Source organism: Muscardinus avellanarius (assembly GCF_963383645.1).
Source record: "Muscardinus avellanarius genome assembly, chromosome: 2".
Lineage (NCBI taxonomy): Eukaryota > Metazoa > Chordata > Mammalia > Rodentia > Gliridae > Muscardinus > Muscardinus avellanarius.
This window is the reverse complement of record NC_137787.1, coordinates 96,004,704-96,018,831: the sequence shown is the minus strand read 5'-3', so window position 1 is coordinate 96,018,831 and position 14,128 is coordinate 96,004,704. Positions and strand designations below refer to the sequence as shown.

General features: G+C 34.4%; 1 pseudogene across 1 annotated transcript; it reads right to left on the bottom strand.

The window, feature by feature from the left end:
• Window positions 1-12,653: 12,653 nt before the first annotated feature.
• Window positions 12,654-13,400, bottom strand: LOC308258436 (UPF0690 protein C1orf52-like; annotated as a pseudogene). The gene is made up of 2 exons: window positions 12,962-13,400; window positions 12,654-12,761 (listed from the first exon to the last, which is right to left on the bottom strand). The product of its transcript is annotated as a UPF0690 protein C1orf52-like (transcript).
• Between the last annotated feature and the right edge of the window lie 728 nt (window positions 13,401-14,128).

Sequence of the window (14,128 nt, the reverse complement as noted above, 5' to 3'; positions counted from 1 at the left end):
CTCTCAATATCAATGCAGTCTGGTTTCTAAATCCCTTATCATAAAGCTAAATATATTTTAAAAATGTTGATAATTAGCAATGTTGAAGAGGTTATGGGGAAGTAAACATCGAAATCCATGGCTGGCTTGACTGTATCAAACAATCTGACAAGAGATGGAACATTTAACAAAAATAGCAACCGATTGACTAAAGGTACATTAGCATGCTTTGGGGCAGGAGGCATTTAGAAAAATTGCAAAATTTTTAGACTTTACATATTGTTTTCATAGTTTGATACCACATTTTTGCTTTGAAGATAGGTTAGAAATAAATAAAATTAGCTAGCTAGCTATTATCTATCATTTATTCCTCTGATCTATGAGTTAGCATTAAGAATGTACAAACACATGATAAAAGGAACATTTCAAGTATTTCATTCCTTTACCTCAGCCCTCAGGAGCAACCACTGCTGCTGCAAAAATAATGTACAATAAGGAGGATTTAAAAGTGTTTTCCTTTAATTTTAAAAATCCGTTTTCTCTCTCTCTCTCTCTCTCTTCTCTCTGTCTCTCCTATCTTTTTCTCTTCCTTCCACAACACACACCCTTATGTTACGGTGCCCCTGTTGGGTTCTGAAACTGTACCAGTATGAGAAGTAGCTGCAGGTTCCTGTTCTGAGCTATTTTAGAAAAAGAATAGCCTGAACTCTTTTTTGCTGTAAACTTAAATAATTTTATTATTTAAAAAATTTTTAAAAGGAAACATTTCTTTTTTAAAAGATTTATTTAAAAAAATTCTTTTTTTAAAAGAAAGGAAAGAAGGGACAGATTAATAAAGTCCTACACCCAAAGGGGAGAGTTTAGGAGGATAACTTGAAAATAACTTGCTGAAGTTTTTGGATACAGAACAGTTTTTATAAAAATACATTATCCGCCGGGCGTGGTGGTGCACGCTTGTAATCCCCGCGCTTGGGAGGCAGAGACAGGAGGATCGCGCAGGTTCGAAGCCAGCCGCGCGCGCTGGCTTAGGAGACCCTGTTTCCAAAAAATGTAAAAATAGGTCTGGGAGTGTAGCCCGGAGGTAGAAGGGCTTCCAGGAACCCCAGTACCACCAAAAAAATAAATAAAATAAAATAAAATAAAAATACATTATTCTTCATCTTGCTTAATCAATAATCTTCTGAACTTGGTGTGAGTCTGCCCATTAACTTCATGCATAACTTTATGATTATGGGGTTTATTGATTTTTATTTTTATTTTTTGGTGGTACTGGGGTTCTTGGAAGCCCTTCTACCTCCGGGCTACACTCCCAGACCTATTTTTATATTTTTATTTGGAAACAGGGTCTCTTAAGCCAGCGCGGCTGGCTTCGAACCTGCGCAATCCTCCTGTCTCTGCCTCCCAAGTGCAGGGATTACAAGCGTGAGCCACCATGCCTGGCATGATTATGGGGATTATGATTATGGGGATTTCTTGCTTGGCCCAAAAGCCTTCCTGCCTCCATGCAGGTGTAAGCCTAGGTCTTTGTTAGGACCAGAATGTTTAATTAAGTCAGGGATCACATAATATCTGCCCTCTCTTGACAAAGGCCTTTATTCTCCTACATCCTTGGGGGATTCTAGCCTGTCTACTACAAGTTATTTATTATGTAAACCTATTTTTAGAATAGGTCCCAACTCTTCTAGTTGTTAATTACTTTTAGTGAGGGAACTCTGCATTATAACAGCTACCTGAGTGCCTGGCAGTAACCAGGCCCTGACTGCTTTTTATATTTTGATGTGTGTGTGTGTGTGTGTGTGTGTGTGTGTGTGTGTGGTACTGGGGTTCCTGGAAGCCCTTCTACCTCTAGGCTACACTTCCAGACGTATTCTTTTATATTTTTATTTGGAAACAGGGTCTCTTAAGCCAGCGCGGCTGGCTTCAAACCTGTGTGATCTTCCTGTCTCCGCCTCACAAGCGCAGGGATTACAAGTGTGCGCCACCACGCCTGACCTTGCTTTTTATATTTTGAAACCAATTTTCCATACATCAATACCAAATTCATTTTCCAAATTCAATTTTCAATACATTAATACCAACGTCATTTTCCAATACCGGCACATTACTACCAAAGCTATTTTCAACTACATTTTCAAGTCATTTCCCAATATTGACACATTAATGCCAAAGCTATTTTCAAATATGTTTTGAAGCCATTTCCCAGTACCGGCACATGGTCTGGATGTGAGGGAATCTCATTTAGGATTTCACATGCAATCTTAAGCTGAGCTAGAGGCCAGCCATGGTGCATATGGATTCCCAATCCACCCACACTGTGAGATCATATATATATGTGTTTTTGAAGCTTCTAAGTTTGGTGGTAATTTATTGTGCAGTAACAGATTACATATACACTCAGTAAACTTATTTCATTTCTATGATTCTTCAGCCTGATAAAAGTTATAATTCATAATAGTGGCATCACACAAAGTTTTATTTTTCTTTATTTATATATGATTTTAGAAGGAGAAGTAAAAATGTATTAAAATTTTATTCATAAATTCAATTTCCCTATATTACGAACTAGGGGAATTGATGTGATTGTATCTCCATAATTTGCTTGTTTTTCTTCACACGAGTTTATGAGAACTTTGATTGTTGTCATCCTAGGATTTTTGATTGGCATACATTATTCTTTATTTTAACTAGTCATCTTTCTTTTTAGAATAAGGCAATTTTAATTCATCTATCTACTGTCTTTTAAACTATTTCACACAGAAGATTTGATCTATTTTTTTGTTATCCAGTATCTTTTCCTCCCCCTTTCTGCTTTATAAAAACCACCAACCTCAGGATATCCCACAAAAAATAAAAACTTAGGAATAAACCTAAAAAAGACCTCTCCAAAGAAAATTATAAACCATTGAAAAAAATCAAAGAAGACCTTAGGAGATGGAACAATCTTTCATGGTCTCGGATAGGCAGAGTAAATATCCTCACAATGTCCAATTTTTTCAAAAGTGATCTACAGATTCCATGGTAAAATTTCCAAAGCCACTCCTCACAGACGTAGAAAAATCAATTTGGAACAACAGAAACTCCTAAATAGCCAAAGTAGGTCTCAGCAACAAAAACCATTCAGGATGCATCACAATACTTGACTTCAAACTATATTACAAAACACAGTAATAAAAACATCATAGTACTGGCACAAAAACAGAAACACAGACCAATGGAGTAGAATAGAAGACTCAGAAACAAATCTGCACACTCATAGTCAATTGATTTTTGACAAAGGGGCCAAAAACATACACTAGAAAAAGATAGCCACTTCAACAAATGGTGTTGGAAAAACTGGCTTAACTATATGCAGAAAAATGGAAATAAACACTTTCTCAATCTGCACAAGAGTCTATTCCAGATGGATCAAAGACTTGTAAATTAGACCAGAGACCTTGCAGTTCCTTGAAGAGACTATAGGTCCCACACTTCAATACATAGGCAAGGGTAAAACTTTTCTCAAACCAAGACCTCAAAGGCACAAGAAATTAAAAGAAGGATCAATGCATGGTATTGCTTTAAACTGAAGAGCTTCTGTACAACAAAGAAAACTATCAAGAACCTCAACAGAGAGCCGACAGAATGGGAGAAAATGTTTGCCAATTACTCCTCTGATAGAGGACAAATATCTAGAATATACAGATAACTCAAGAAACTCAGCACTAAGAAAACAACCCAATCAAAAAAATGGGCAAGTGAACTAAATAGAGAATTTACAAAAGAGAAATTCAAATGGTCAATAATTATATGAAAAATATTTAACATCATTAGCAATCAGAGAGGTGCAAATCAAAATGATCCTGAGATTTCATCTAATTTCAATTAGAATAGCAATTATTAAAAACACAAACAACAAAAAATGCTGGTGAGGATGCAGAGAAGTGGGAACTCCAATACATTGTTGGTGTGATTGCAAATTAGTGCAATCACTTTGAAAAGCACTATGAAGGCTCCTCAGAAGAATGAGAACGAACCTACCTTATGACCCTGCAATATTACTTCTCAGTATCTACCTAAAAAGATGGAAACCAAACTATCAGACTAACGCATGCATATCTATGTTCATAGCTACACAATTCACAATTGCCAAACTATGGAATCAGCCAAGATTTTCATCAGCAAATGAATGGATTACAATACTATGGGCTATGTACACAATGGAATTTTACTCAGCCATAAAGAATAACAAAATTATGTAATTTGCAGGGAAATAGATGGAACTGGAGAACATAATGTATGCTAAGTGAGATTAGTCAGTCACAAAACACAGAAAACCAAATGCTCTTCCTAATATGGAAAAGCTAGGGAGAAAAAAAATGCCATAGGAGGATCTCTAGCTGAAGGAGAAACCATAGATGAGCAAATCAGGTGACCTAACTGAGGAGGATGGAAGGGGGAAGAGAGAAATTTCCTAATGTACATGATGTACATTCAGAAACATATCCATGTCAATCCCTAAGCCAAAATGAGAAGGAAGAACGGGGAGGAAATGGGGAGGGAATTGGGGAAAGGCTAAATGAGTGACGTGTGCATGCACGCCGCTACCATCTTTTACTGGACCATGAGCTGCAAATGAAACCTTTACTGCAGGTACAGAGTTGATACAAGACTCAGCCTTTAATTATAAAATTGCCACCAGCCTCTAATGAGAGCAAGAGAATTAGACCTATTTTTTGTTTTGTTTTCTTTTGTTTTGTTACTACATTACCAAAGGTGCAAAGTTAAGTTTTTCAGAGATGAAACAAGATGATGTAATCACAGATCTCTATCAGTTTTCTTGGCAGCATGAAGGTAGAGAATTTCTCAGAATAACACTAGAACAAAAAAAGAAAAACACAGAGAAGGAAAAGTATTAAGAATTTAAAAATACTGTTTTGAATCAAGTCATTCTGAAGTCAGCATTTTTCTTTATTAAAAGTTTACTGTGAATAAAAAGAGTTTACTGTGGACACGTTTTCACCTATTTACAGCAAAGGTAGTAAGTGACATATCAATGCCCACTTTTTTGGGAGGGGAGAGATTGAACTCAGAGGCACTCTACCAGTAAGCTTTACCAACAAGTCATTTATTTATTTATGATTAATTTTTATTTTTATTTTGAAACAGCGTCTCTAAGTTTCTGATGGTCTGACTTAGTTGCCTAGGCTGGTCTCAAATTTGAAATTCTTTCCTGTTTCAGCATACCGTGTACTGGGATTATAGGTGTATGCCACCATGCCCAACTTAATGCCAATTTTTAAAACCATAACCCACACAAAAGTGTCATCATCAATCTATAATCAAGCACTCAGTGATGATAATGCATATATCATACATTTAAGTCTTTATTGGCTAAACCACTGTTTGTTTCAGAAAAATAGAATTCAGTCAAAGGAATTATTACCAATTAAATATTCCCATGCAATTTGATGTGAAGAAACTTCAGTAAGTGCGATCGTATACAGTGCATTTTTCAAAATATATTTTCCCAAAGTAAGTTGTCACTTGGGAATTTGTTACATATATTTTATTATTGCTTTAAAAACTATTATTGGGTTAGGATTAGATCCTTTCTTTTAGTGTTCAGAGCAGAATTATGGGAAGATGTTAGAAACTCTTTACTCATTTTGAAGTCGGGCAATCATACTAACCCTGTATGAGCTCTAAAATATCAGAAGAGATTTAGAAAGGGCATTTGCTGAAGAATTAGGGGCATTTATCAAACACAGATTTGAATTTACTTTAGGTTGCGTTTAATACAACTAAAGTCCTTAGCTCTTGGCTATATTAATATAATTTAAAGGGACCATAAATTTTTTTCCTCTAAAGCTAACCCTTTGAAAGCTAGTAGCTTTTTAAATTACTATGAATAATACATGAAATGGAGATGAAGATTTTCTGGCCTCACTCGATTGCATCATTATAAGATATGGCAAATAACGTCCAAAGAAAGGAGTTCAAAAATAAAACTGGATACTATCCACTATGCACTCATATTATTGCTGCACATCAATTTTTCTACCAAATTTGCAGTACATGCTTACTGAAAATCATTGAAAATATTGATTGTAAAATGCATGCTGTTCTTTAGAAAATGGAGCAAGCCCCTTTAGTTGTTTAGTTTTATTTAGCAATAGGTTGAATGCTCACTGCTTATGTAGGGAGTTCTCACATGCAATTTGCTATGTCCAGCAATTACAACAATTAATATCAAAAGCACAACATGCATTGGGCAACATATAACCTTTCCTTGAAATCTTTTTTTTTGTGTGTGTGTGGTACTGGGGGTGGAACCCAGAGGCTTTCTACTTCTGGGCTATACTCCCAGACCTATTTTATATTTTATTTGGAAACAAGGTCTCACTAAGTTGCTGAGAGCCTCACTAAGTAGCTGAGGCTGGCTTCGAACCTGTGCGATCCTCCTGTCTCAGCCTCCCAAGCGCGGGGATTACAAGCATGCGCCACCACGCCCAGCTTCCTTGAAATCAAAATATATTTTTGATATTCCAGTGTCTTAATTCTGTTAATATTCTTTGTAGAATATAAAGCTGAAATAAAACTAATTGTAAAGATTTTTGTAGCATGGTTTACAATGATTTTTATGTACTAATAATATCTTGTATGGATTTACTGAATTTCAAAAATTCTATTCAAGAATATCTGTAATCTTTAGCACAACAGGTTGACAAAACAATAGGATTCTCAAAAATGCATGGTGCAAATATTGGACTTTTTGATGGACCTGATGATTCTAGACATTTTGATAACTTTAAAAAGGACAAACACATTTGTTCATGCAAATGTGCATAGACAAATACATACACACACCCTTGAAAAGTGTGTGAAGAAAAACTACAGGTCATACTTTTAAAACTAAATTTATCCTCTATATTTTGAAAATCACAAATAATTTCTAGTTCTGCCCCTACTAATAAATATAAGGATGCTTTTTCTTCTCAAGTTTCATAGTTGTTTAAGATGGGAAGTTAAGTCTGATATTGACTACTCTATTGTGATGGAACTCAATTCACGACAGAAAAACTTCACTAGCTCTGACTAGAGAAAGGGCCCTGAATCAGTGATATAGCAATAGCAGGGGATATATTTAATGCCCATTTCTTGTTTTCTAAGTATTTTCCCCAGGGTGTTGGTCAGGGGCAAACAAGAAATTTGTAAAGAGATAACTAATTCCAGATAAGGTTCAGGGAAAGTAGGAAGAAAGCCCAGAACATTGTTTTGAGACGAAAGCATATAAATACTAAGAAAACATTTTTATTTTTATGTATGGTACTAGGAGTAATCCAAGTAGAATTTTATCTCTGAGCTATATGAGCTATAGCCACAGCTTTTTTTTTTTTTTTTTTTTTTTTTTTTTTGTGGTACTGGGGTTCCTGGAAACACTGCTACCTCTGTTGCTACACTCTCAGACCTATTGTATACTTTTGGTTTCAGATACAGGGTCTCTTAAGCCAGCAAGGCTGGCTTCTAACTTGTGCGATCCTCCTCTCTCTGTCTCCCAAGCACGGGGATTACAAGCGAGCGCCACCACTCCCGGCCTAGCCACAGCTTTATTTATTTATTTTTTGTTTGAAAACAGTGTCTCCCTCAGTTGCTGAGAGTCTAAGTTTGCTAAAGCTGGTCTTGAACCTGTGATCTTGAACAGGACCAGGTTCCTTTTGAATATATACCCACATGTGTATATATAGATATTGATAAAATTCTAGATATGGGTCTAGATATGTACATGTAGATATAGGGAGAGAGAAAGAGTCAAGTAACATCCTTTCACAATTGGGTACAATTTAATGTAGACTGTACATTATATAGTATGGTTAAATTTCTTGGGTCTAAAATATATATTCTGTGTCTGTCCTTTATCATAATCATTATAGTCATCCTAATATTTATTAGAACTAATTGTATTTCACCTTTCTGAGTTTATTTTTTATTAACTAATTCAATATTCAAAACAAACCTCTTTATATAGATATGATCTCAATTACATACTTTTCTGTTGCTTGTCAAAGTTTTCTCTAAGATGTAAAACAAGTTTTCTATAACATCCCTAGTCAAAATAAATATCAATTATGAATAATTGGTCACTTTTAATAAAATTCTTAAGTGCATTGAACTAAAAAAGCACTATTATCAAATATATCAAAAATTTAACTCACTCTTGGTAAATTTTGGTTAGTGGATTTGCATTTTATTTAAATGAATTCACTAAATTTTACTGAAATAATTTTTGTATCTTGTTTAAAAAGCCCCCTGTTGTTCAAAAAGTATGAATGTATTCTAATTTTCTTGGCATTTAAAACTAAGATATAGCAATGCAACTGATTAATTTTAATAATATTGCTGTGAAAATTTGTTGTCTATAGATAATGACTATATACAGTTAAGTCAGTTATAAATCAGTTATATAAATCAGTTATATAAATCAGTTATTTTTAGTTAAAACATATTTAATATATGATATACACTTATGTGTATTAATAATTTGAAAATTTGTTAAATTTCATTAATGCCTCATATAGAGATACTTTGTTTATTTTCATGTGAGGTTTAAAAATCTGTCATTTTAATTTGTGTAGTGCTTTATGTAGCTATAAGTGCAAGTTTATTAATTCTTCTCGTTTTTGACATATTTGATCTCTGTTACTGAGAGACGATATTCTTAATATCTCTGAGAATTTGTTTTAGAATTTGCGTTCTTCTTCTAGAATTCTGTTAACTTTTTTTATAGAGACTTTAGACTATCAGGTAATACATCTTTTTTTATCTTCCTGGAAAACTGAATCCTTTGCCAATATTTAGTGATCCTCTCTAATTCAATAATAAATTTTTCCTTCAAGTCTATATATCTGCCACAATAGCAATTCTGGGATAGGATTTGTCTGGTGTATTTTTTTCTAATATTTTTTATTTCAATCTATGTGGCTTTATGTTTCACAGGTATCTCCTTTCTACAGCATTTAGATAGCTTTTATTTTCCTAACAAATTCCTTTTTTCAGTAAGTTCTTCAGTCTAATAAGCTTATAAGAGTCTGACAAGCAGTTTATTATAATACATGTAATAAGTACAAGTATTGTGATTATCCACTTATTTGTATTCAATTCTACTGCTAATTTTGTGCTCTTGTCTTACTTTATAATTATGTTTGGATGATATTTCACAGTTTTTTTCTCACATCATTTTATCCTGGGGATGGAAGCCAGGGGCATTCTACCTCTAAGCTACACCCCCAGCACTATTTTTTATACTTTATTTTGAAACAGGGCCTCACTGAGTTGCAAAGGGCCTCACTAAGTAGCGGAGGCTGTCTCTGAAGTGCAATCCTCCTGTCTCAGTTCCCGAATGCTGGGATTACAAGCGTGCGCCACCATGCCCGACTCTATCATTATTATTTTAAAAACATTTTATTTATTAATTCATCCATTTACTTATAGATCCAGAAAGATACTTATGATTCATGTTACTCATTTTTCTCACATCTTAGAATTTCCTTCTGAACGCCAGGCTTGGTGGTGCACGCTTGTAATCCCAGCACTTGGGAGGCTGAGACAGGAGGTTCAAAGCCAGCCTCAGCTACTTAGTGAGGCTCTCAGCAACTTAGTGAGACCCTGTTTCTAAATAAAATATGAAATAGGTTTGGGAGTGTAGCCCAGAGGTAGAAAGCCCCTGGGTTCTACCCCCAGTACCACCAAAAAAAAAAAAAGAATTTTCTTCTGAACTCATTTTTCTTGATATACATCCATAGAGTATTTTCTCTACAACATATTTATTGCACATTAGATCATAAATAATAATCTTATTTTGCATAAGATTCTGGGTTGAGGGTTATTTACTCTCAACAATAGATGCTGGTGCTGTGGTTTACATGTTTATGTTGCCTTTGTGGCTAAGTCAGGTCCTAGTCCTTGTTATTCCTTTGTTGGAAAATGTTTTTTCTGTTTATAGTTTTGTAGTTTTACCTCAATGGGCCTGGGTGGGGGGTTTTGTTTCATTAATCTATATATGTGTGTGGTTCTCAGCCATTACCTTTTTCAAATTTCTTCTTCCCCATAATTTTGGCTTTCTTCCCTCTTCTTGGGCCTTTCTAAAAATCCAGTAAGACATATAATAAACCTTAACCCCTCTCTATCCTGTATGTATCTTAAAATTTGTTTCCCAATATCTTTGCCTTTACATTTAGAATTGTATGAATTTTAGAGGAATTTTGTTGAATGAAATGGGCTATCAACACAATAGCCCAGTTCTTTCCCCCTAAACATTACATATGTTCTTCAGTATCTCATACGATTCATAATTTTTGAAAAAATTACACTTACATCCTGGCAGACTTAAAAAAATAGGAAGATATGGAATATTACTGGCTTACTTAGTAAGTTAGAGTACATCTTTAGTATGCTCCGTTTTTTGTTGTTTCTTTTTTTTCTGGTCTATTTTTGTGGTAATAGGAATTCTTCTCAAAGGATGGTAATAGTGACATGAATTTCTTAAACTTAGGAAATAATTGAAAAAAATGTAGGTGATATTTCTGAAAAATTTGGGGCAATACAGAGGTCCTTAAACTATATGATAGCATTATCAAAACAATAATAATTATAATATCATTATTATACATTTTGAAGTTTTATCCACCTATATATTTATCTTAGAAATAGAGACAATAATCTGAAACTTTTATATGTATTTATGTATGTATGTATCTATGTATGTATTTATTTATTTATTTTTATTTATTTATTAGTGGTACTGGGGTTCCTGGAAGCCCTTCTACCTCCGGGCTATACTCCTAGACCTATTTTATATTTTTAAAACAGGGTCTCTTACACCAGCGCGGCTGGCTTCGAACCTGTGCGATCCTCCTGTCTCTGCCTCCCAAGCACGGGGATTACAAGCGTGCGCCACCACACCCAGCCTGAAACTTTTTACTTAGAAATATTTATGAAATTTTAAGAACTATTTGTTAAATTATCTCATTCACAGTATATATTTATAATATTATGTATAATATATGATAATACAATAATTTATAAAATACAAATATTTATATTTTATATCAACACAAATATTGTTGATAATGTAACTATATTTTAATAATATATAACATAAAATATATTTTAATATATTATTGTCAATATAAAATGCATATTATATAATTTTTATAGTTTGTGGTATTATGTAATCATAATATTGTTATGCATAATGTTTACATAATATTCTTCAATCATAACAATAATATTGCATATTATACACAATATATATCTCATAATAAACATCTGTCAATTTACACTGATAATATACTGATCTGTTATTTAAGCAGAAACTATAGCAACAAACTGTTCCTTGAGCCATTGATTAAAGATGAAAGATAAACCTATACACTGGCTAGGAAGGTTGCAAAGGGAAAGATAAAGAAAAAGCAAGAAAGAACAGCATTGCTTCCAGTGTTCTGAATTTTCATTATTAAACATTATTATATGTTATATAATATTATTTATATTTATAACAATAAATAAGATATAAGTGCTTATGTCATTTCTGACACTGTCCTAGCCCTTCAAATAACTTACTCTATTTAATTTCATCCTTAGTAAAAGGAATATATAATATCCCTGTACTTACTTCACAGATGATAAAAATAAGGCACTATTTGTTTACCTATAAATGTTCACAGCTAGTAAGCAGTAAAGCCATTATTTAAAGTTAAGAAAATTCCATTAATTCACATATTTTAGTCAGTATTAGTCAATTCCCAAGTCTGATAATTGCCACTGTTTTCATTGACTAGATGATTTCTTTGTTTTGATCACATTATTTAAGATTCCTATTGTTAATGATAGGAACCACCAGAGAACACAGAATTAACATTTTGTTTATGGTATATGTGGAATCTTGTGTGTTTTATCTTTGTTTATTTTTTCTTTAATATTTTACATATTAACAAAGATTAAATAATTATGTTATTTTTTTTTGCGGGCCTGGGGATGGAACCCATGGGTACTTGACCTCCAAACTACACCCCCTGTCCTATTTTTCATTCTTTATTTTGAAACAGGGTCTCTCTGAGTTGTGGAGGGCCTCACTAAGTACCTGAGGCTGTCCAGGAACTGAACTGTGACCCTCCAGGTCTCAGTCTCTGGAATGCTAGAATTACAAGCATGCACTGCTATGCCCAGCTTTAATTGTTTTCTTGAAAACAATTTCAACTGCAATTAGTGAGCTCATTTTTTAATGGCAGGGAATGCTATGTTGCAGTATAGCACATTGAATAGCAAGTTCATTAGATGAAGGCAACTAGGCAACTTCTGAAGAATGTGAAATGTTTTGCTCCTCTGTTTTTACTACTTGGGAGGGACTTTTTCACTTTGGTTGCATAGAACTGTGACTGAAGACAAGTTACATTTAAAAAGTCATAAAGCACAGGACCTTAAACCTATCAAAGTCAGTCACTAAGCCAAGCATGGGAAGGAGGGATGGGGAGGGAATGGGGTGGGGATCAGGTAAGGGCTAATTGGATGATGTGTGCATGTATGTCTCCACAAGTCTTTTATCCCATTGAGATGTATGACTACAATGCACCAATAAAAAATTTTAAAAAAAGAAAAGTCTTGTAGCAGTTAAAAAATTCTTGTTCTTTTGTTGTCTTCTACTTTTTCTTCTTTGCTGGTTCTCTCGGTTCAACTTTGCTCTTTTTAGAAGTAAGCTCATCTTTTTCATCATCTGATTCAAAGTCTCCTCCCCTTCTGGTAAAGGCCTAGCTTTCTTAGCTTTTTTTTTTTTTTTTGGTGGTACTGGGGTTCATGGAAACCCTTCTACCTTGGGCTACACTCCCAGACCTATTTTATACTTTTTATTTGGAAACAGGGTCTCTTAAGCTAGCCCTGCTGGCTTTGAACCTGTGCGATCCTCCTGTCTCTGCCTCCCAAGCGCGGGGATTGCAAACGTGTGCCACACGCCCCACTTGCTTTCTTAGCCTTTTGAGGGGCATCATCACCATTGTCTTCATATATGTTCGACCATTTTATTGGCATGTCCGGCTCTGGAGGTGGATGTTTCTTCTCAGTAGTATAGGTCTCTGGAGGTGGTACGTAGTTTGACTTCCATATTTTTAATTCCTTTGGAGGCTCCTCGGGCACATTGACAACGTGCCTCTCCCAGTGGATCTGCTCGTTGAGTGGATTGTAGAGAAAGACTGGGCAGCTCAGGCTCCGGAAGAGCTCGTGGTCCCGGCAGCCCATTCTGCACCTTGTTTCCACTGCTCACCGACTTCCGGGATCCCGGGCCTTGAGACTCATCTCCTTAGGCTCCCTGTTATCTTCCTCGCCCAAAGAGTCTGAGCTGTTGTTCCCTTAAGCCGCAAGTAGCTCAGAGGATCCTTATCTTTGGCGGCCATGACGGCAACCTAAAAAAAAAAGTCATTATTGATTATCAATCTTAAAAATAAACAATTAAACATTGAAGAACAAGTTTTACATAGACACAAAATATTCAAAGAGAAATTTGTGAAGAAAGCTCTACTTCAAAGCAAGTATTTAGAGATTCATTATAAAAATTTTCATTTTATTTTCACAATTCTTGAAGCAACACAAATTTATGTTATAAAGTTAGACAAAAAAATTAAACCAAAGGGAAAAAAGCTTAAAAATGTATTACTTAGCTTTCAGAGAAAACACAATTAACATTTTGTATTACGGTGCCTGTGGAATCTTGTGTGCTTTTCTTTGTTTAATTTTTCTTTAATATTATTCATTTTTGCAATAATTAATTATTTCCAGGAAAATAAAGTAGAGCCTTTCATTTTCATCTTAATAAAATATTCTGTGTAAATGTTTTTCTTGAAGATGGTGGAGCACATCCAAGAGCTTTCATTCCTTGTTCTATCACTTCCTTACTGAGCACCTAAGGCATAACAATCTCTAGGCTTTATAATATATCAATCTATAAGAGACACTAAGTATTCTGTTGTTAAGGGAACTTGCAGGAGGACAGACAATAACAAATATAAGAAATAATATATTATATAGCATGTAGAAAGTAAAGAGTATTATGGAAAAAAAAGAAAATAGAAAGGGTCGGGGTGTGTGGTAGACAGAATTCCAAAATGACACCCACCCCGGCAAT